Below are 21872 nucleotides of genomic sequence, written 5' to 3'. Positions count from 1 at the left end.
AGATCGCTTCCTGCTCAAAGATTGTAAGCGCAGAGCATAGGCCTAAATTTTATAGCCCCTCACTGGCAATCGTGACGTCTCCATATGAGTGAAAAATTCTCGAGAGGGGCGTTAAACAATATTCGATCAATCAATCCTTAAACATACACATGTAATTTAAAGCATATCCTCCTTAAACAAACCATGTGTATTCTGGTATATCCAGGGGCCCGTGTTTGTCCCATTCTTAATCTTGTATCCTTGCGGGATTGATTGATTGATTGATGATTTCCGCCACACTCAACAATTTTTCAGTTATCTGGTGGCGCCCAGTTTTTTATTGGTGGAAGAGAGAACCCAGATACAAGTACCTGGGAAGAGAACACCGACCTTCCGAAAGTAAACTGGGAAACTTTTTCACTTACCTGCGCAAGCGGGATTCGAACCCGCGCCGACAGAGGTGAGAGGCCGTGTGATTTTGAGCGCGATGCTCTAACCACTCGGCCACGAAGGCCCCTATCCTTGCGAGAGTTATCAGGTTCATCACTGTTCGTTATCTTCTCCTATTCAAGTACTATATAAACCATACCGTCCTTAAACAATACATGCACAATGTTAATCATGCCCTTAAATCACGTCCTCCTAAAACCATACATATTCTTTATAAATCATACCCTCCTTAAACGATGAATATTCCATATAGATCACACCCACCTTAAACGATAAATATTCCATATAAATCATACCCTCCTTAAACATGAGATATTCTATATGAATCGCACCCTCCTTAAACATTACATATGCTATATAAATTAAATCCTACTTAAACAATACACATTGTATATAAACCACACCCTCCTTAAACATGAGATATTCTATATACATCACACCCTCCTTAAAAAATACATATTCCATATAAATCCAATCCTCCTTAAACATTAGATATTCTATGTAAATCACTCCCTCTTTAAACAATACACATTCTATTTAAATCACATCCTCCTTAAATAATGCACATTCTATATAAATCATATCCTCCTTAAACATTAGATATCTATATATCACGCCCTCCTTAAAAAATACATATTCCATATACACCCAAAGTCAATAAAAGCGTGCAATTGAGGGTTTCAAAATCATAGTTTATCGACCATTCAAAATATATATGGTAACATGCGTTTATTAATGGTAAATATCTGTTGAACACTCACCTCAAATTGTTTCAAGTTAAGTATGACAGATTTTTTTTTACAGTAGGTCAAAGTATGGTATATTTTTCGAGATTTTTCTCACATGTAACCTTCGTTACTGAGTCCTTGACATGATAATATGTAAGATAAACATTAATTTTCCATGTATTATTCCATAACTGGTATTGGAATTGACTGAGCATATATTTTTCTAATTTGCGAAAGACAATAAATACAGGTTTTCAAAGAAAATATTTAATCAACAACAAGAAATTATCTGCTGTAAAAGTCAGCAAAAAGATTTTAAGAGCGCAAAATAAACGACTAGATATCACTTTCAATATCTTTGAAATGGCAGAAAATAAATTGATTAACAAATATTCTCGAACAGTTCAATATGTATGAAACATGAAAACAAAAGACTAGCAATAGATATAGAACGATAGCTTTTTTGTATATAAATGAAGTAGCGCTATAATTATGTAACGTATGTTTCAACACTTACACAACAGTACATCCATGAAAATATTATGCCTAAACGATGTCATCATCAGTTATTCTTTACGATTGGTGTTGCAAAAACATAACGACATCACTTAATTCAATGGAAATACCAGTTTTAATAGAAATATAACGTAGACAAGCAAAAAAAATTACCAAATGTGTCTTTTCTTCTGAATTTGTTAATTTGCAATAAATATGCGATTAAAACAAAAGTAAAAGATTGATGTTTCGCTATATAAATGCCCATGATTCTTATAGAAATAACAGACACATATTTTGAAACCTGGATTGCTCTTTGTTATAATAAACAATGAAAGTAACGTATGTTTCTTATTTTTCCTTTCATTACTATAAACACATCATTTCTATTCAAAAAATGGAAAGAATCATATTTACCCATTTCTAACAATCTGTTTACAATAATAATATAAAGAAAATGTTTAATTTCCCAACATTTTGATTAAATGTATACCGAATCTTATGTTTTTGTTGCTTATTTTGGAATACCTTTCCATAGAAACTGTCAGTATAATCCACCACGCGGTGTTATGAATGAATATTTAACGTGAACCTTAAGACATAGATGTCCCCTATTAATTTTGAGGTCAAAAGGACAACGGTTAAACTACTCTGGACATACGCTATTGTCCGTTGAGAAATCTTTCCTTGATAGACATCAAACTTGAAACACTGGTGCCCCTTATGAATAGATGACCCCCCATTGGATTCCAAGTCACAAGGTCAAAGGTCATACAAAATTACTCAAATGACCAGTTGCTTATAAGTATTTTGAGAGACAAAACTTACATGTATCATTATGGTAGCCTTTGACCGGAGTTAAACCTTTATTTTCACTGTCTATACAGACATTCTACCTTTTCAGTATTGCCACAAGGGGAGCATATAATATTATTTCTAAAACATTTTTTCATGGTTGTTCTTATGTTTTAATACATTTTTTTTTCATGGTAGTTATTCTGTACTTCTGCTCTTACAAGCGCCATTTCTGAAAAAATGAATAAAAAATTAAAAACAAGTAGAATAATATTACGTAACGGAATTTCTGGTAACATACGTTACACTCAGATAAAATATTTTTGAATGATTTCTCTATAAGATTGCATAGAACAATCATCAGAGATTAGTTCCTTCATTTCTAAGATATATCATGAAAAGATGCTGAATTCTAGCAAATTGATAAATGTAGAGTTGCATAGTTACATGTATCATAAATAGGACAGTAGCAGAGGAAAACATGGCCTGTATTTCTTGCAGAGGATATCTGTATATGCTAGTGAATACGGGAACAATAACACATTTGTTTCCTCATAACATAGTTGATATTCAACAAACATACCATTAATGATGATATTTTGTCAATATGTAGTTCAATATTTGATGTCTAATCAAGCATTTTATTAAGTAGCATACGTTACTTTGAGTAACGTATGTTACCAGCGTTCTACTCAATGTAATTCTTACACCAGAGGAATTTCGAGATATTTGGAATACGATATACATTCTTTGATATCAGAAGAACAAATTCAGACCAAAACATTCCATCTGCTTAATCAATATTGTATATCAAACATTGCAGTTGTTGTAACAGTACTTACCGTAAGAGAAAATTAATCCTAATTCTCAAAGTTTAACACGTATTGACTTTCAAACTCAAATGTTCATAGTAGACTTTCATGTCGTATACCACATCATGCAGACAGAGAGCAAAAATACGCCGGAAATAGTTCTATCATTCCCTTTAATTAATTTCTCGGTAACGAATGTTACATCACGAATGTTACATCTTGACACGTTTGTCAAATTTCAGACCAACCTATGACTTCTGCAAAAGAAATGCTTATATTTTCATTCTCTGTACACTACGAGATTTTCATAAAAGGGGTAACATTTGCTCTGCAAATACGTTTTCATAAAAAGTTTATTGTATCGTATGTTACATTTCTAAAATCAGAATGCAAAATTTTGAGAATAATGATAACTTCTTCTCAATTCCACATCCAAATATCGCTTGATGAATATTTTCCCACAGTTTTTGAATATTTTAGCGCCAAAATAGATCAAAAACATAAAGATAATACGAAATCTGTGTCCATACATTGGGTGTTTAATTGACCCTATGATCACAGAATATAATCTGGCGACATGGAGTAATATATACACCACTGCTTAGAATCATACGCAAAAGGTGTTAAACTTTTATTGAATGAAAATTTAGGAAATACAAATGATATTAACGCAAAGAAAATTAAAAAAAACACGCTCTCAGATTTTTATATTTGCTTGTTCAATTTTAAAAATTGAGTCGGCGACAGTCACGTATGTTACAAAATTAGGGTATCTACGCTTCCTACCAAGTTTAGAAGTAAAGGGGAAATAAAAAGTATACCATGCCTAGGGAGGCTATGGGTCCATGAATGTATAGCACACAAAATATATGATTTGATATAGCTTATTTTCTAATAAAGTGCCGGCGACATCGATTGCACGCTTTTATTGACTTTGAGTGTGTAAATCCAGTCCTCCTTAAACATTATTTATTCTATGTAAATCACTCCCTCCTTAAACAATACACATTCTATATAAATCACATCCTCCTTAAACATGAGATATTATAAATTGCACACAGCTACTGTGACATATGTGACGATATTCGGCTGAGTATGATCTTCCTCACTTGACCGACATCTCAACAAGAAGAGACCGATATGACGGTATAACAAGCAGCTCTCTTCTCCAACCCCTGTGTTCTCTACCGCTAATAACAACAGGTCTTGTCTCGGGAGAAGCGCTCTTCACATGATTTGATTTTCAGGATGCAGGATGTATTGAGAGATTAAAATCTAAGTCATCCCTGATGTACTTGAATGATCCGTGCAGTTTCTTCACTAATTGATTACCGAACATGTTCATAGCATACTACGTACGTAGTAAAAGAATTGTAGAAGTGCTTGGCAATTTTGTATAATTATTTGTAAAGTGTCATACGAGGTCCGCTCAAGATCCGGAGGCAATTTCTAGCTTTTTGGTTGGTTTTTTTCGACGTCAGATTGCACCAAATTTTTAAATTAGAAAGAAAAAATATGATAAAAGGGGGGGGGGGGAGTGGAAGGTGGCTTCTTTTCAATGAATTTATCGTCATCTATTCATGTTACAAATACTCGTGCACGACTTCTAGATATGTAGGTACACGTGTATATCTCCGAGATATGTAGGTACACGTGTATATCTCCGAGATATGTAGGTACACGTGTATATCTCCGAGATATGTAGGTACACGTGTATATCTCCGAGATATGTAGGTACACGTGTATATCTCCGAGATATGTAGGTACACGTGTATATCTCCGAGATATGTAGGTACACGTGTATATCTCCGAGATATGTAGGTACACGTGTATATCTCCGAGATATGTAGGTACACGTGTATATCTCCGAGATATGTAGGTACACGTGTATACATATATCTCCGAGATATGTAGGTACACGTGTATATCTCCGAGATATGTAGGTACACGTGTATATATCCGAGATATGTAGGTACACGTGTATATCTCCGAGATATGTAGGTGTCGAACACGCCAAAGAGTTTGTACAGTAAAACACACTTATGACGAACATGCTTATACGTGTGATGAATTTAGGTTATTGCGAAGTGATATTCCCTTCTGAGAAAAAAATAACAAAACTTTTAATGTATATAATGAAGTTTGGTTATAAGGAACTGTTTTTGCTAGCCATGGAGGTTCGCTTTAACCGTGTTGGATTTTTTTTTATTACCGGCCCTGAAGGTTCGCTTTAACCGTCTTGTACTGTTTTTGTCTTCATGATATGAACAAAGATCAGTTTGTTTTTGGTAATGCTTGGCGGATCCAGAGGGAGTTAAATCCCCCTTTTGTTAGAATACTTTGCTAAGGAAAGGTAAATATACGCATTTTGAGTGTAGAAAACACACACACAGCCCTTGAAAACTAAAATCAGTGGTAGAACTCCACCCTTAAAACATTCCTGAATCCGCCCCTGTAATATCATTTTCGAGCATGAGGAAAATTGTCATATATAGATGTGTAAATGTTTATTTTCCCCCAGGGATAAGTTCAATAGCCTGCAATTTTCTCAAAAATTTAAGGAAATCAAAATCCTTCAACACCCATACAAACACTCTGTAAGACAAGATGATACTCACTTGAAAATTGTGGGAGGAGTTTGCTGGACAAATTATGTACCCTCCATATAACAATAATTTTCAAATAAAGGGACAAAACTCCTGTGAGAGAAGTCGAAATGGATCAAAATTACAACAAGATCTAGTGATCTACAAGGAAGCTGTTTAGCAATTTTCTGCTTCACGTGTGACAGAGAAATGAAATTAGAAAGAGAAAACCCCGAACGGACGGACGTACAGACATCACCGTGTCATGATAGTCTAAAGACGGGCGCATAACTAGTCATTTGATACCAATTGTGCTACCCTGTCTAAATAAAAAAAATATTATTGATTCTTTTTATGATTCATTTACTACATCACGATTAATTCTGCCGAATTCTGAACACGTTACAGATATAGTGATTTTATTGCAATCACTTTTTTAAATGGCTTGTATGATGACGTAACATCAAAGAGCGGGGACAAAATGATATTTCGTCTTGCACCCAGGAAAATATTATCTGAATAAAGATGTTGATTCAAGCAGGTCCAGAACTAAATATTTATCAGGAGCTGTCTAATGAATACTACAGTGTGCGAGAGGTTCATGACTAAATATTTATCAGGAGCTGTCTAATGAACACTACAGTGTGTGGGAGGTTCATGTCAAACACGTCCTTTTTCTGTTTTTCTTTAATGCCAACCCCGCCCACCCCTCTTCCGTGTATCTTCGCACTGTCTGTCCATCCGTCCGTCCATCTGTCTGTCCGTCACAATATGAATATGTGAACTCTTCTCCCCCAGTATGACTTATCAGATAGACTTGAAACTTTGCACAGTACTTCATTGCCATTTGTAAATATGCATATTGTCAGGACGTGAGGATCCAATTATTTTCCTAAAAGTTATAGTGGATCTATGAGGGGTGGATAATGTAAAATATCTTGTGAACACTTCTACTACACGGTTTAACGGATACAGTTGACTTGAAACTTTGTGCAGTGCTCCATGTAGATGTGTGTATTGTTCTCACCTAGGGATCTTTATATTTTCCCCACAAAGAGGAGTCAGTTTTATTTTCATAGTTTGTTTTTTTTTTTTTTTTATGTACAATGGTATGTCCATTGCTGGTACCTCAGCTTAAGTCATTTCTTTTGTATCACATACAACGTGTACAATGATTGGTCACATCAAAGTTGAATATTTTCTCCATCTTCTTCCCCAAAGTACAGTTTACAATGACCATGTTCCTGCTTTCTCCTCCATTTCACGCAGTACATTAAGTTCAGTTCACAATGACCATGTTCCTGCTCATGCTTTCTCCTCCATTTCACGCAGTACATTAAGGGGAGGGGGTATTGGTATTATTTATTTATTGACACTCGGGGGTTGGAGGCGTTTTTCGACATGTTGTAAAACACCTATTTAGAACCAGTCTGATTAAAACCACCCCCTTCTCCTGACGAGTGTAAGGAGAAGCCGGAGGGGGGGGGGGGGGGGGTACTCTGGCTTGGATTTCACGTAAAAATCTCAAACTTATGTTGGAGTTTTCTTTTATTTGAGCAGTCAAATAAAATTCAGGAAAATCTCAGACTCAAGTTCAAATTTCAACTTAAGTTTATTTTGAGAAATCCAGACCAGACTGGATTCAATCAACCATTCACCATTTTTACGTGTGGAATCGCAACTTATCGGACCTTTCCAACAAGCTCGGTTGTTTTTCCTACTTGCCAAAAAGGGTCGAGAAAATGCGACTGTAGTGGGACGCAGCAGGATGTGTTTACTCACGAGTTATTTGATTTTCGGGGATTGTTTTACGTTTGCTTATATATTTTTTCGGGGGGGGGGGGGGATCTGTACATACACATGTACATTGTGGGAGTGCTTAATCTGTCTATACCGACCACAAAAGGGTACACCTTTCCGTAATCAAATTCAAACGTGGTACATTTTTCGGTGTACGCCATCTACACCCTGTAGAGGGCACGTGTTGGTAAATGCATTGAAAAATTCAACATGGCTGAAAAATGTGGAGATTGATAATTCCCATGTAATGTGTTTGATAAGAAGACAGTGGATATTTTGTACAATCATCAGAAACAAGTACGGCACCGAAAAATCAAGGGTGAAATCATGCTTCATGGAGGTGCTTAAACGAGCCATTCAATAATTCTTTTGTATAATGAGCCACATGGCGACGCACAGACAAGATGACTGATACACAGACCGATACAGACAAGATGACCGATACACAGACAAGATGACCAATACACAGACATGATGACCAATACACAGACATGATGACCAATACACAGACAAGATGACTGATACACAGACAAGATGACCAATACACAGACAAGGTGACCAATACACAGACAAGATGACCAATACACAGACAAGATGACTGATACACAGACAAGATGACCAATACACAGACAAGATGACCAATACACAGACAAGATGACCAATACACAGACAAGATGACCAATACACAGACAAGATGACCAATACACAGACAAGATGACTGATACACAGACATGATGACCAATACACAGACATGATGACCAATACACAGACATGATGACCAATACACAGACAAGATGACCGATACAGACAAGATGACCAATACACAGACAAGATGACCAATACACAGACAAGATGACCAATACACAGACAAGATGACCAATACACAGACAAGATGACCAATACACAGACAAGATGACCGATACAGACAAGATGACCAATACACAGACAAGATGACTGATAGACAGACAAGATGACTGATAGACAGACAAGATGACCGATACACAGACAAGATGACCGATACAGACAAGATGACCAATACACAGACAAGATGACCAATACACAGACAAGATGACCAATACACAGACAAGATGACTGATACACAGACATGATGACCAATACACAGACAAGATGACCAATACACAGACATGATGACCAATACACAGACAAGATGACCAATACACAAACAAGATGACCGATACAGACAAGATGACCAATACACAGACAAGATGACCGATACAGACAAGATGACCAATACACAGACAAGATGACCGATACACAGACAAGATGACCAATACACAGACAAGATGACCGATACAGACAAGATGACTGATACACAGACAAGATGACCAATACACAGACAAGATGACCAATACACAGACAAGATGACCGATACACAGACAAGATGACCAATACACAGACATGATGACCAATACACAGACAAGATGACCAATACACAGACAAGATGACCAATACACAAACAAGATGACCGATACAGACAAGATGACCAATACACAGACAAGATGACCGATACAGACAAGATGACCAATACACAGACAAGATGACCGATACACAGACAAGATGACCAATAGACAGACATGATGACCAATACACAGATATGATGACTGATACACAGACAAGATGGTCTTAAAATGTAGTTTGAAATATAAAAGCCTCAACTTTTATTTCTCAAAAAATTTCTTCACCTCGAAAAACAATCACAAAAACACGAACTGTATTTATTATTAGGGACTGGTTGACGATTTTTGAAAAAAAATGTTTTTCATTTTTGATGCTAAATATAAAAAATATAACTGAATAAATGCTGACAGCCAAAATTTTGACCTGAATGCAAGCAATATTGCAGCCCTAAATCTGTGTTAAGTAAACAAAGACTCGAGTCTTTTCATGTATACAAACAAACCAGTGAAATGTTAATTCTGTAATATAAAGCATCTTAATTTTGCTTAGTCACAAATTTTAACTTTTAGATGACACATTTTACCCAAAGAATGCTTGAAATGTGAAAAATATAATAAACTTAGATCGATATCCATTTCTTTTGAAAATTTCGTAAACAATAACATACCACAATCTTGGTGTACAAAACAAAGAATAAACTCTCTAAATTGAGCTTCTGTGATGATGCATAACCTTAATTCTTATGTAAAATCTTTTAAACACATTAAACAATAGATTTTGATCATTAAAAGTGAAAACAAAATTTTGGGGAAAATCGTGAATCAGTCCCTTTAAATCACATGACATCACTAGAAAATACAATAATAACATCTCGGAATAATTTGATATTTTATTTACTATAATTAAATAAATTGGTATATCTATTGAATATTCCATATTTTATATAGAGCACTTTTAATTTTTTTTTTTCACAATAAACGTTAATTCTCTGCGATGAAGCCCGACTTCTCACAAAGGATGAGGTTGAAGTTGGTTTGAGACTGAATATTGATTTTTCCAGGAGTTGACCCCGGTAGTCATGGAATTTGTATCCTTTGGCCTTGACCTTGAAATTCCCCGGCTTTTGGCCTTGCGATTCCCCGGCTTTGGACCTTGAGATTCCCCAGCTTACACTTTGACCCTGGACTGACGGGGGGTCCACTGACATATTTTGGAGCTGAATATTAAGCCTTGACCCTGGACTGGCCAGGGGGCTGCTGACATATTTTGGAGCTGAATATAGTGAGTTCTTCTAAATGCTTGGTGGGTATCTTATTCATGATGTAAGCTGTGTCCTGATCAAACAAGGGATAGATAGTCACACTCAACGCGGGCCGAGAACTTTGGAACCTGCAATGATAAAAATTTACACAAAATTATGAAAAAGTGTTACATAGAATTACATGTACAGTAAAACACACTTATAACAAACCTGTTTATAATGAACACACTTATAATCAATTCACTTACAACAGACCTGTTTATATCGAACACACTTGTAATCAATTCACTTATAACAAACCTGTTTATAACGAACACACTTATAATCAATTCACTTATAACAGACCTGTTTATAACGAACACACTTGTAATCAATTCACTTACAACAGACCTGTTTATATCGAACACACTTGTAATCAATTCACTTACAACAGACCTGTTTATATCGAACACACTTATAATCAATTCACTTATAACAAACCTGTTTATATCGAACACACTTATAATCAATTCACTTATGACAGACCTGTTTATAACGAACACACTTGTAATCAATTCACTTATAACAGACCTGTTTATAACGAACACACTTATAATCAATTCACTTATAACAGACCTGTTTATAACGAACACACTTGTAATCAATTCACTTATGACAGACCTGTTTATAACGAACACACTTGTAATCAATTCACTTATAACAAACCTGTTTATAACGAACACACTTATAACAAACCTGTTTATAACGAACACACTTATAATCAATTCACTTATAACAAACCTGTTTATAACGAACACACTTGTAATCAATTCACTTATAACAGACCTGTTTATAATGAACACACTTGTAATCAATTCACTTATAACAAACCTGTTTATATCGAACACACTTATAACAAACCTGTTTATAACGAACACACTTATAATCAATTCACTTATAACCTGTTTATAACGAACACACTTGTAATCAATTCACTTACAACAGACCTGTTTATATCGAACACACTTGTAATCAATTCACTTACAACAGACCTGTTTATATCGAACACACTTATAATCAATTCACTTATAACAAACCTGTTTATATCGAACACACTTATAATCAATTCACTTATAACAAACCTGTTTATATCGAACACACTTATAACAAACCTGTTTATAACGAACACACTTATTATCAATTCACTTATAACCTGTTTATAACGAACACACTTGTAATCAATTCACTTACAACAGACCTGTTTATATCGAACACACTTATAATCAATTCACTTATAACAAACCTGTTTATATCGAACACACTTATAATCAATTCACTTATGACAGACCTGTTTATAACGAACACACTTGTAATCAATTCACTTATAACAAACCTGTTTATAACGAACACACTTGTAATCAATTCACTTATAACAGACCTGTTTATAACGAACACACTTATAATCAATTCACTTATAACAAACCTGTTTATAACGAACACACTTATAACAAACCTGTTTATAACGAACAAACGTATAATCACTTATTACACTTATCAACACGCTTATAACGAATTCACTTATAACAAACATGTTTATAAAATATTCAGGCTTATAACGAACATGTTTATATTGAATTTACACTTATTGCGAAGTGATATTTATTCCCCTACGAGAGAATTATAATTAAAATTTTCATGGATAAATAAAGGTTGGTTATAATAAACTGTTTTTCGCTGGCCCTGGAGGTTCGCTAGAACTGTGTTTTATTGTATAAAGAAGTTTGGTTATAACAAACTGTTTTTTGCTGGCCCTGGGGGTTTGCTATAACCGTGTTTTACTGTATAATGAAGTTTGGTTATAACAAACTGTTTTTTGCTGGCCCTGGGGGTTAGCTATACTCGAGTTTTATAATGAAGCTTGGTTATAACAAACTGTTTTTTACTGGCCCGGGGGTTAGCTATACTCGAGTTTTATAATGAAGCTTGGTTACAGTTTGAGCAGTCAAAGTTTGAGTAAAATCTCAGACTATGTTTCCACTGAAGTTATTTTTTTGAGAAATCACAGTCAGGAAACTGAAATTCTCCACAAACAATTGAAACTGAGCTACAAAAAATTGACTACATCAATCTCACAGGTCGGAGGGTTTTTAAATTGACTAATGAATCAATCTCACATGTTTTAAAGGTTTTTAAAATGAATAATAAATCAATCTCACATGTCTTTGAGGGTCTTTTTCAGTTTCTTGCACATGGTCTGTGTCGAGTCTGTAAAGAGCTGAAGCACCATCAAATGAGGAAGCTGCAAAACAAACAAAAGTACAGGTATAATTTGTTATATCATTCACTGTACAGAATGTCACACACACATAAAGTACATGTATAATTTGTTATATCATTCACTATACAGAATGTCACACACACATAAAGTACATGTATAATTTGTTACATCATTCACTGTACAGAATGTCACACACACATAAAGTACATGTATAATTTGTTACATCATTCACTGTACAGAATGTCACACACACATAAAGTACATGTATAATTTGTTATATCATTCACTATACAGAATGTCACACACACATAAAGTACATGTATAATTTGTTACATCATTCACTATACAGAATGTCACACACACATAAAGTACATGTATAATTTGTTATATCATTCACTATACAGAATGTCACACACACATAAAGTACATGTATAATTTGTTATATCATTCACTGTACAGAATGTCACACACACATAAAGTACATGTATAATTTGTTACATCATTCACTGTACAGAATGTCACACACACATAAAGTACATGTATAATTTGTTATATCATTCACTATACAGAATGTCACACACACATAAAGTACATGTATAATTTGTTATATCATTCACTGTACAGAATGTCACACACACATAAAGTACATGTATAATTTGTTATATCATTCACTGTACAGAATGTCACACACACATAAAGTACATGTATAATTTGTTATATCATTCACTGTACAGAATGTCATACACATAAAGTACATGTATAATTTGTTATATCATTCACTGTACAGAATGTCACACACACATAAAGTACATGTATAATTTGTTACATCATTCACTGTACAGAATGTCACATACACATAACGTACATGTATAATTTGTTATATCATTCACTGTACAGAATGTCACACACACATAAAGTACATGTATAATTTGTTACATCATTCACTGTACAGAATGTCACACACACATAAAGTACATGTATAATTTGTTATATCATTCACTATACAGAATGTCACACACACATAAAGTACATGTATAATTTGTTACATCATTCACTGTACAGAATGTCACACACACATAAAGTACATGTATAATTTGTTACATCATTCACTATACAGAATGTCACACACACATAAAGTTGTTACATCATGTACTGTACATGCTGATCTTTTTTTACTTTTGACATGTACTGTACATTCTGATCTTTTTTTACTTTTGACATGTACTGTACATTCGGATCTTTTTTTACTTTTGACATGTACTGTACATGCTGATCTTTTTTTACTTTTGACATGTACTGTACATTCTGAACTTTCCTTACTTCTGACATGTACTGTACATTCTGATCTTTTTTACTTTTGACATGTACTGTACATGCTGATCTTTTTTTACTTTTGACATGTACTGTACATGCTGATCTTTTTTTACTTTTGACATGTACTGTACATTCTGAACTTTCCTTACTTTTGACATGAGGTCTGTCACTGCCCCTGGGTCCACACTTCCGTTTTTGGAGACAATACAGAGACGTTGTAGTGACCTACATTTCTTTGCTGACCGGCAGAACAGCTGGTCAATGGACAGGTATGCATGCTCTATTCTGTAATTAACCAGGTGAAAGTTCTTTTGAACACAATACACGTTATCTGTTCTATGAAAAATTAGAGACCCACAGTGGCAAAAAGAATAGCACTGAAGCCACAATATATACAGTGTGTCCTACTGAGCTCACCTGAGATCGATGAGAGAGGTGAAATATTGAAATGCTTGGCACAGCTGGTTCATGTAGATGCAGTGAGCTGTCAACCCCATGTAGGACAGGTGAACTTGTCTCAGCTGAGGACATCGCTTTGCAATGTCGGACAGGAAAGACCCAGAAATGACACCTGAAATCAACATCGATCAAAATCAGCCAATAAAAGATTAGGTCAAAATGTAACAAGTTTCCACGTCAGAAATTCTGTTTACAACTTTCTTTTACTTTATTTCTATGGATATCATTTATCTGTGTGTGAACAGGTTTACCTGTGTGTGAACAGGTTTATCTATGTGTGAACAGGTTTATCTATGTTTGAACAGGTTTATCTATGTGTGAACAGGTTTATCTGTGTTTGAACAGGTTTATCTGTGTGTGAATAAGTTTACCTGTGTGTGAACAGGTTTACCTGTGTGTGAACAGGTTTATCTATGTGTGAATAAGTTTATCTGTGAGTGGAAAGGTTTATCTGTGTGTGAACAGGTTTATCTGAGAGTGAATAAGTTTATCTGTGTGTGAACAGGTTTACCTGTGTGTGAATAAGTTTATCTGTATGTGAACAGATTTATCTATGTGTGAATAAGTTTATCTGTGTGTGAACAGATTTATCTGTGTGTGAACAGGTTTATCTGTGTGTGAATAAGTTTACCTGTGTGTGAACAGATTTATCTATGTGTGAACAGATTTATGTACGTGTGAACAGATTTATCTGTGTGTGAACAGGTTTATCTGTGAGTGAACAGGTTTATCAGTGAGTGAACAGGTTTATCTCTATGTGAACAGATTTATCTGTGTGTGAACAGGTTTATCAGTGAGTGAACAGGTTTATCTGTGAGTGAACAGGTTTATCTGTGTGTGAACAGATTTATCTGTGTGTGAACAGGTTTATCTGTGTGTGAATAAGTTTATCTATGTGTGAACAGGTTTACCTGAGTATAATTCCAATGTTATTTATTACAATTGTTTTGATTGGACAAAAATAAAGCTGTACAAGAGTTTATACATCAATAAATCCGAAAACGCAATGTATTCATACACGCCTGAAAACAAATAACATAGTGCGGGGAAACTATTCAATTTTTTGCAATTGTTAATAAAGTGAATGAATTGGAATTATAAGAATCAAACATTCTTTTTGAAGAATTTATCGATGTGTAAACTCCGGACATTTTACTCACAAACTTAACATAAAAGTGCTTTGCACTTTTATTCAGTTTGTGAGTAAAATGTCCGGAGTTTACACATCGATAAATTCTTCAAAAAGAATGTTTAATCCTATAGTGAACAGGTTTATCTATGTGTGAATAAGTTTATCTGTGTGTGAACAGGTTTACCTGTGTGTGAACAGGTTTATCTATGTGTGAATAAGTTTATCTGTGAGTGGAAAGGTTTATCTGTGTGTGAACAGGTTTATCTGAGAGTGAAAAAGTTTATCTGAGTGTGAACAGGTTTACCTGTGTTTGAACAGGTTTATCTATGTGTGAACAGGTTTACCTGTGTGTGAATAAGTTTACCTGTATGTGAACAGATTTATCTATGTGTGAATAAGTTTATCTGTGTGTGAACAGATTTATCTGTGTGTGAACAGGTTTATCTATGTGTGAACAGGTTTATCTGTGTGTGAACAGGTTTATCTATGTGTGAACAAGTTTATCTGTGTGTGAACAGATTTATCTAGGTGTGAACAGGTTTATCTATGTGTGAACAGGTTTATCTGTGTGTGAACAGATTTATCTGTGTGTGTGAACAGGTTTATCTATGTGTGAACAGGTTTATCTGTGTGTGAATAAGTTTACCTGTGTGTGAACAGGTTTATCTGTGTGTGAACAGATTTATCTGTGTGTGAACAGGTTTATCTGTGTGTGAACAGGTTTATCTATGTGTGAACAGATTTATCTACGTGTGAACAGGTTTATCTGTGTGAACTTGTCTAAAACATGTATAGACTACTGACATGTTTTTGTTGACATTATAACAGGGGTCGAAATTAACTTTTTCTACCACAGGCTAATTTTAGCCTGTGGGTAAACAATCCACAGGCTAAAATGAAAACCTACAAGCTAAAATAAAAATAATGAAACAGTGCTCTTTTTGTATATATATTTTTTTCAATCAATGATTTTCCCCATCATTACTGAGCCTAGTGGGTCAACAGGCAGCGTTTGGACAAGACAATAAGTTACGTAAGTCATATGGTGCAATGTCTAGGTCTCTTGATTATCACACCTCTAACAGTCTAATCCACAACTTGTTTACCGCAGGTCTAGATCCAGTCTTCCAATTTCATGCCACATTAGGGTTGTCACTAGTGATTTTTTAAAGCGAATACAGGACTCATGGTTTTATAAGCAGCACGATCACGAGTCCTATGACTTTTTTGATAATCGTTTACGCGGTGAGAAATGCACCCGTGTCGTCACTACAACCTGACCTCAATATGACAATAAATTTAGATAATACATTCTCATGATTCTGATAAAAATAACTACCGGAAGACTTGGTAAAACATAGACTCCGATATTTTTTGTAGATAAATGAATAACAAAAACATCATACTTGGAATTATTCAATTTAATCACCCCTATAGGTGAACAGGACTCGTGGCACATGTCGATATGCGATGTCCGATCTCTAAAGCATTTGTTCGACTCTTGAGTTTCTTAAAAAATCATAAAAGAAAAATCCGGTTAAAATCGGTTATTGAAATCGTTCGTTCATGTAAGCGTTTGTATGATTCAGAGTGCAAGTTTGAGAAAAGCGAATAGCGCATCACCGTATAAAACGGATACAATACAATCATGGTTTGTAAATCACCACTCGCTAAGATTTTCGAGTGTCTATTATTTTTACTCGCTATTTTTCAAATGTACTCGCATTTTGCGAGCATTTCTCGCTAATTTCGAGCCCTGTTATAATCACCAGACTTAAGGCTTCCTGAGTTAATATACCCAACAAAAGCTTCAGAATGATTGTATTAACATAGTACATGTAGTGATAAAATAAGCCAAGATTTAAGATTTCAGTTTTTATCTAAATTTTGAGGTTGGAATGTAAGAATATAGAGATAGCAGACCTAAAGTGAGCAGCGAGAAAAAACCTGAGCTGCAAATCGAAGGATTTTAGAAGGAGTGGGTATGTAGCTCTTCCGCTGGTTCAACATTAAAAAAATCCAAAAGACAAATTCACAAAATCTTCAAATGGGAAATAAAATACTAGTAATTCCAAGAGAATGGAAATATGGTTTGCACACTTCCTTGATCATGTAACAAATGACATTAATCAACAGGTTTGCTATACCATGTATAAGCCTATTTTAGTTTGGTCATGTGACAGTTACACCCAATATAAGTTTATCTTAGTTTGATCATGTGACCAAGTATAAGCCTATTTTAGTTTGGTCATATGACCCAGCATAAGCTTATTTTAGTTTGGTCAAGTGACAGTTACACCCAATATAAGTTTATCTTAGTTTGATCATTTGACCCAGTATAAGTGACATGGTCATGTGACAGTTACACCCAATATAAGCTTAGTTTAGTCTACCTCCACCGACTGTGAAATACAAATTAAATACACATAGACTGATTGATAAGGACACTGGACAATGACTCCTATGTTCAGTCCAGTAATGACCATATACCTGGTAGTCCAGCCAGCTGTAGATATTGCAAATTGGTCAGTCGTCCTAGCAGTGAAAGTTCGGTGTCTGTCAAGGCATATGACTCCACACTACAAAATAAATCAAAGTACTGACACAAGATTATACAGTCAAGGTGAAGACTGTACAATACAAACCAAGCATTCTGAGACTATTGCATAAGCTCAACGATTACAGCAAAATACTTGATAAACAGATGATATATATACAGAGCTCCCTTGATATAATGCCTACTTAAATTTGGGCAATAAAGCAGGGGTGGCAGTATAACAGATTCCTCATTATGGACAGTTCACTGAGCTGTCAAAAGAAATTTAATACCATCAAGTTATGTGGACTCCATTCAGTATAAACAATTCGATAATCTGGAGTTTAATTCAGCAATTATTTGTAATTAACCTGACCACCTGAATACCTTGTACAGACTGTCACACTTCACCGCACCGCAATCAAAGTACAGTTATGACTACTGATGGGGGTTGGGTTATTGGCATTATATTATCTAGGGTAAACCCTATATTAAATAATTTGACCATTTGTTTGTGCAAACCAGTGGTATATGGCATTATGTGGGGTTGGCATTATAACAGGGGTGTTAACATGGGACAAAATCTGTTCTTTAGGATTTTCAGGCAATAAGCAGGGGTACCTGTAAAGTGTGAAACAAAATCGAAACAAAACGAAACAAAATCTACCGAAACGAAACCCACCGAAACGAAACGAAACGAAACAGATTGTATAACCGAACTCTTAATTATAATAATTAAAAATGGTATCTTAGGCCCCTGTGAAAGTTACCACATATAAATAAAATTCGCCTCCCCTTTGATGTAGGCTTTCGGCTTGACTGTTACAAAGTTTTAAAAGCTGAAAAGGGGGGAGTAAGCACAAAGTACATATCCGTAGTTGATTAAATGCCATGCACAATTAGTTTCAGATCCATAAATTTCAGAACCGAGGGTTACAGTCTCAGAGATCTGGGGAAACACACTATACGAGGGGTGGGGTCGCCGACGTTGGATCCGCCTTTGGGCATAGATACATTGTTTGAAGAAGCTGGTGTCTGAGAAAATTGAAAGCAGGAAGAGCTCTTAACCTCTTATTTTATCTGTAACTGCTGAGGTGCGAGTACTTTCAATAATAGAAAAACTCTATACATTTTGGGTGTTGCTAAGACGGGGAATTGAAAACGGGACGGAAAACGGAATTTTTTTAATGCAATAATATTAGGAGGAGGTCGGCATTTTGTAAACTGAAAAGGCTTATGAACAAGGGAATTTTAAGCAGAAATCACAAAGAGAATGGGAGGTCATATTCAGAATCCACCGTTTGATATACTACATACAAATACACAATATCCACATGTATACATATATTTGTCTTTAGAGCAAAAAATACTGAAACATGTATTCATGCCCAAAAGCGGATCCAACACCGATGACCCCCATCCCTCGTTTAGTGTGTTTCCCCAGACTTCTGACCTGTGAGACTGTAACCTTCTGTTCTGAAATTTATGGATCCGAAGCTAATTGCACATGGTATCTATGTACTTTGTGCTTACCCCACCCCCCTTCCAACTTTTAAAACTTTGTATCAGTCAAGTCGAAAGCCTACATCAAAGGGGAGGCGAATTTTATTTATATGTGTAAACTTTAACAGGGGCCTAAGATACCATTTTTAATTATTATAATTAAAAGAGTTCGATTATACAATCTGTTTCGTTTCGTTTCGTTGGGTTTCGTTTCGTTAGATTTCGTTTCGCACTTTACAGGTACCCAATAAGCAGAGGTGGCATTATAACAGGGGGAAATATATTGAGGGAGCACTGTATTTTCATTAATATGTTCTTTTGTGATTAATGGAATTGTAATGTAAAATTAAAGGTGTGATTTTTTACATATTCAGCAACTGAGTTTCATCATTTACAGCCTTTCCATCAGAACACGATCCCAATCCCAATATATAAAAACATAAGATATGTGAAGATTTAATTTCTTTAAGCATCAAGCGCTACAGAATTCCAACCTGATCTGTAGTTTGCCACTCTGAAACTACAGACGGATGGACGGACAGACAGAGAAGAAACCTGTAGTTCCCTTTGGATTTACAAGTCGGTAGGGGAACACACATAATTTGTTCAAGGTCTTCCACATCTGGACAAAGCCGTTACTGCATCCTCCAAATAAAACTGTGAGGGAATACTAACATACCTGATTTCAGCTGCCTAAACTTATTTCTGTATATCATACCATGGTATATAACACACTTCTGTATATCATACCATGGTATATAACACACTTCTGTATATCATATCATGGTATATAACACACTTCTGTATATCATACCATGGTATAGAAACACACTTCTGTATATCATACCATGGTATATAACACACTTCTGTATATCATACCATGGTATATAACACACTTCTGTATATCATACCATGGTATAGAAACACACTTCTGTATATCATACCATGGTATATAAACACACTTCTGTATATCATATCATGGTATAGAAACACACTTCTGTATATCATACCATGGTATATAAACACACTTCTGTATATCATACCGTGATATATAAACACACTTCTGTATATCATACCATGGTATAGAAACACACTTCTGTATATCATACCATGGTATAGAAACACAGGGCCTGAACACACTTCCTTATCTCATACCATGGCTCCATATGAGTGAAATATTCTCGAGAGGGACGTAAAACAATATTCAATATTCATACCATGGTATATATACACAGGGTCGCGGGGCCAGCCCGATTGAGCCTCTGTGAATCACGGGTCGCACCAGCCCTGCGCTGATGATCTCTAGGTGTGAGATGCGCGGACAGGCTTCTGTAAGCATCTCCAATCCCGTCTTACACTGTGACGATGGTCCCTCGTGCTCCACAGGGTCATGGTCACTGTCCGTGGAGGTCGAAGCCACAGGCTGTAAAAAAATATTCTCAATTTATTAAAATGATAGAAATTACAGTGTGATTTTATCATTTCTCTATCTTACAGATTAATTCTATGTATAGATCTAAAGGAAATCATATCTCTATCTTACAGATTAATTCTATGTATAGATCTATCTAAAGGAAATCGTTTCTCTATCGTATAGATTAATTCTATGTATAAATCTATCTAAAGGAAATCATATCTCTATCTTGCACATTAATTCTATGTATAAATCTATCTAAAGGAAATCATATCTCTATCTTACACATTAATTCTATGTATAAATCTATCTAAAGGAAATCATATCTCTATCTTACAGATTAATTCTATGTATAAATCTATCTGAAGGAAATCATATCTCTATCTTACACATTAATTCTATGTATAAATCTATCTAAAGGAAATCATATCTCTATCTTACAGATTAATTCTAGGTATAAATCTAAAGGAAATCATATCTCTATCTTACAGATTAATTCTAGGTATAAATCTATCTAAAGGAAATCATATCTCTATCTTACAGATTAATTCTATGTATAGATCTATCTAAAGGAAATCATATCTCTATCTTACAGACTAATTCTAGGTATAAATCTATCTAAAGGAAATCATATCTCTATCTTACACATTAATTCTATGTATAGATCTATCTAAAGGAAATCATATCTCTATCTTACAGATTAATTCTAGGTATAAATCTAAAGGAAATCATATCTCTATCTTACAGATTAATTCTATGTATAAATCTATCTAAAAGGAAATCATATCTCTATCTTACAGATTAATTCTAGGTATAGATCTAAAGGAAATCATATCTCTATCTTACAGATTAATTCTAGGTATAAATTTAAAGGAAATCATATCTCTATCTTACAGATTAATTCTATGTATAAATCTATCTAAAGGAAATCAT

General features: G+C 34.8%; 1 pseudogene; it reads right to left on the bottom strand.

Annotated features, from left to right (window-relative positions):
- Positions 1 to 21872, bottom strand: part of LOC125666498 (uncharacterized) — an 82015-nt pseudogene that overhangs the window by 48330 nt on the left and 11813 nt on the right.

This window comes from Ostrea edulis, chromosome 10 (assembly GCF_947568905.1).
Source record: "Ostrea edulis chromosome 10, xbOstEdul1.1, whole genome shotgun sequence".
Classification (NCBI taxonomy): Eukaryota; Metazoa; Mollusca; class Bivalvia; order Ostreida; family Ostreidae; genus Ostrea; species Ostrea edulis.
The sequence above is the reverse complement of the archived record's forward strand: the minus strand, read 5'-3'. Positions and strand labels throughout refer to the sequence as shown.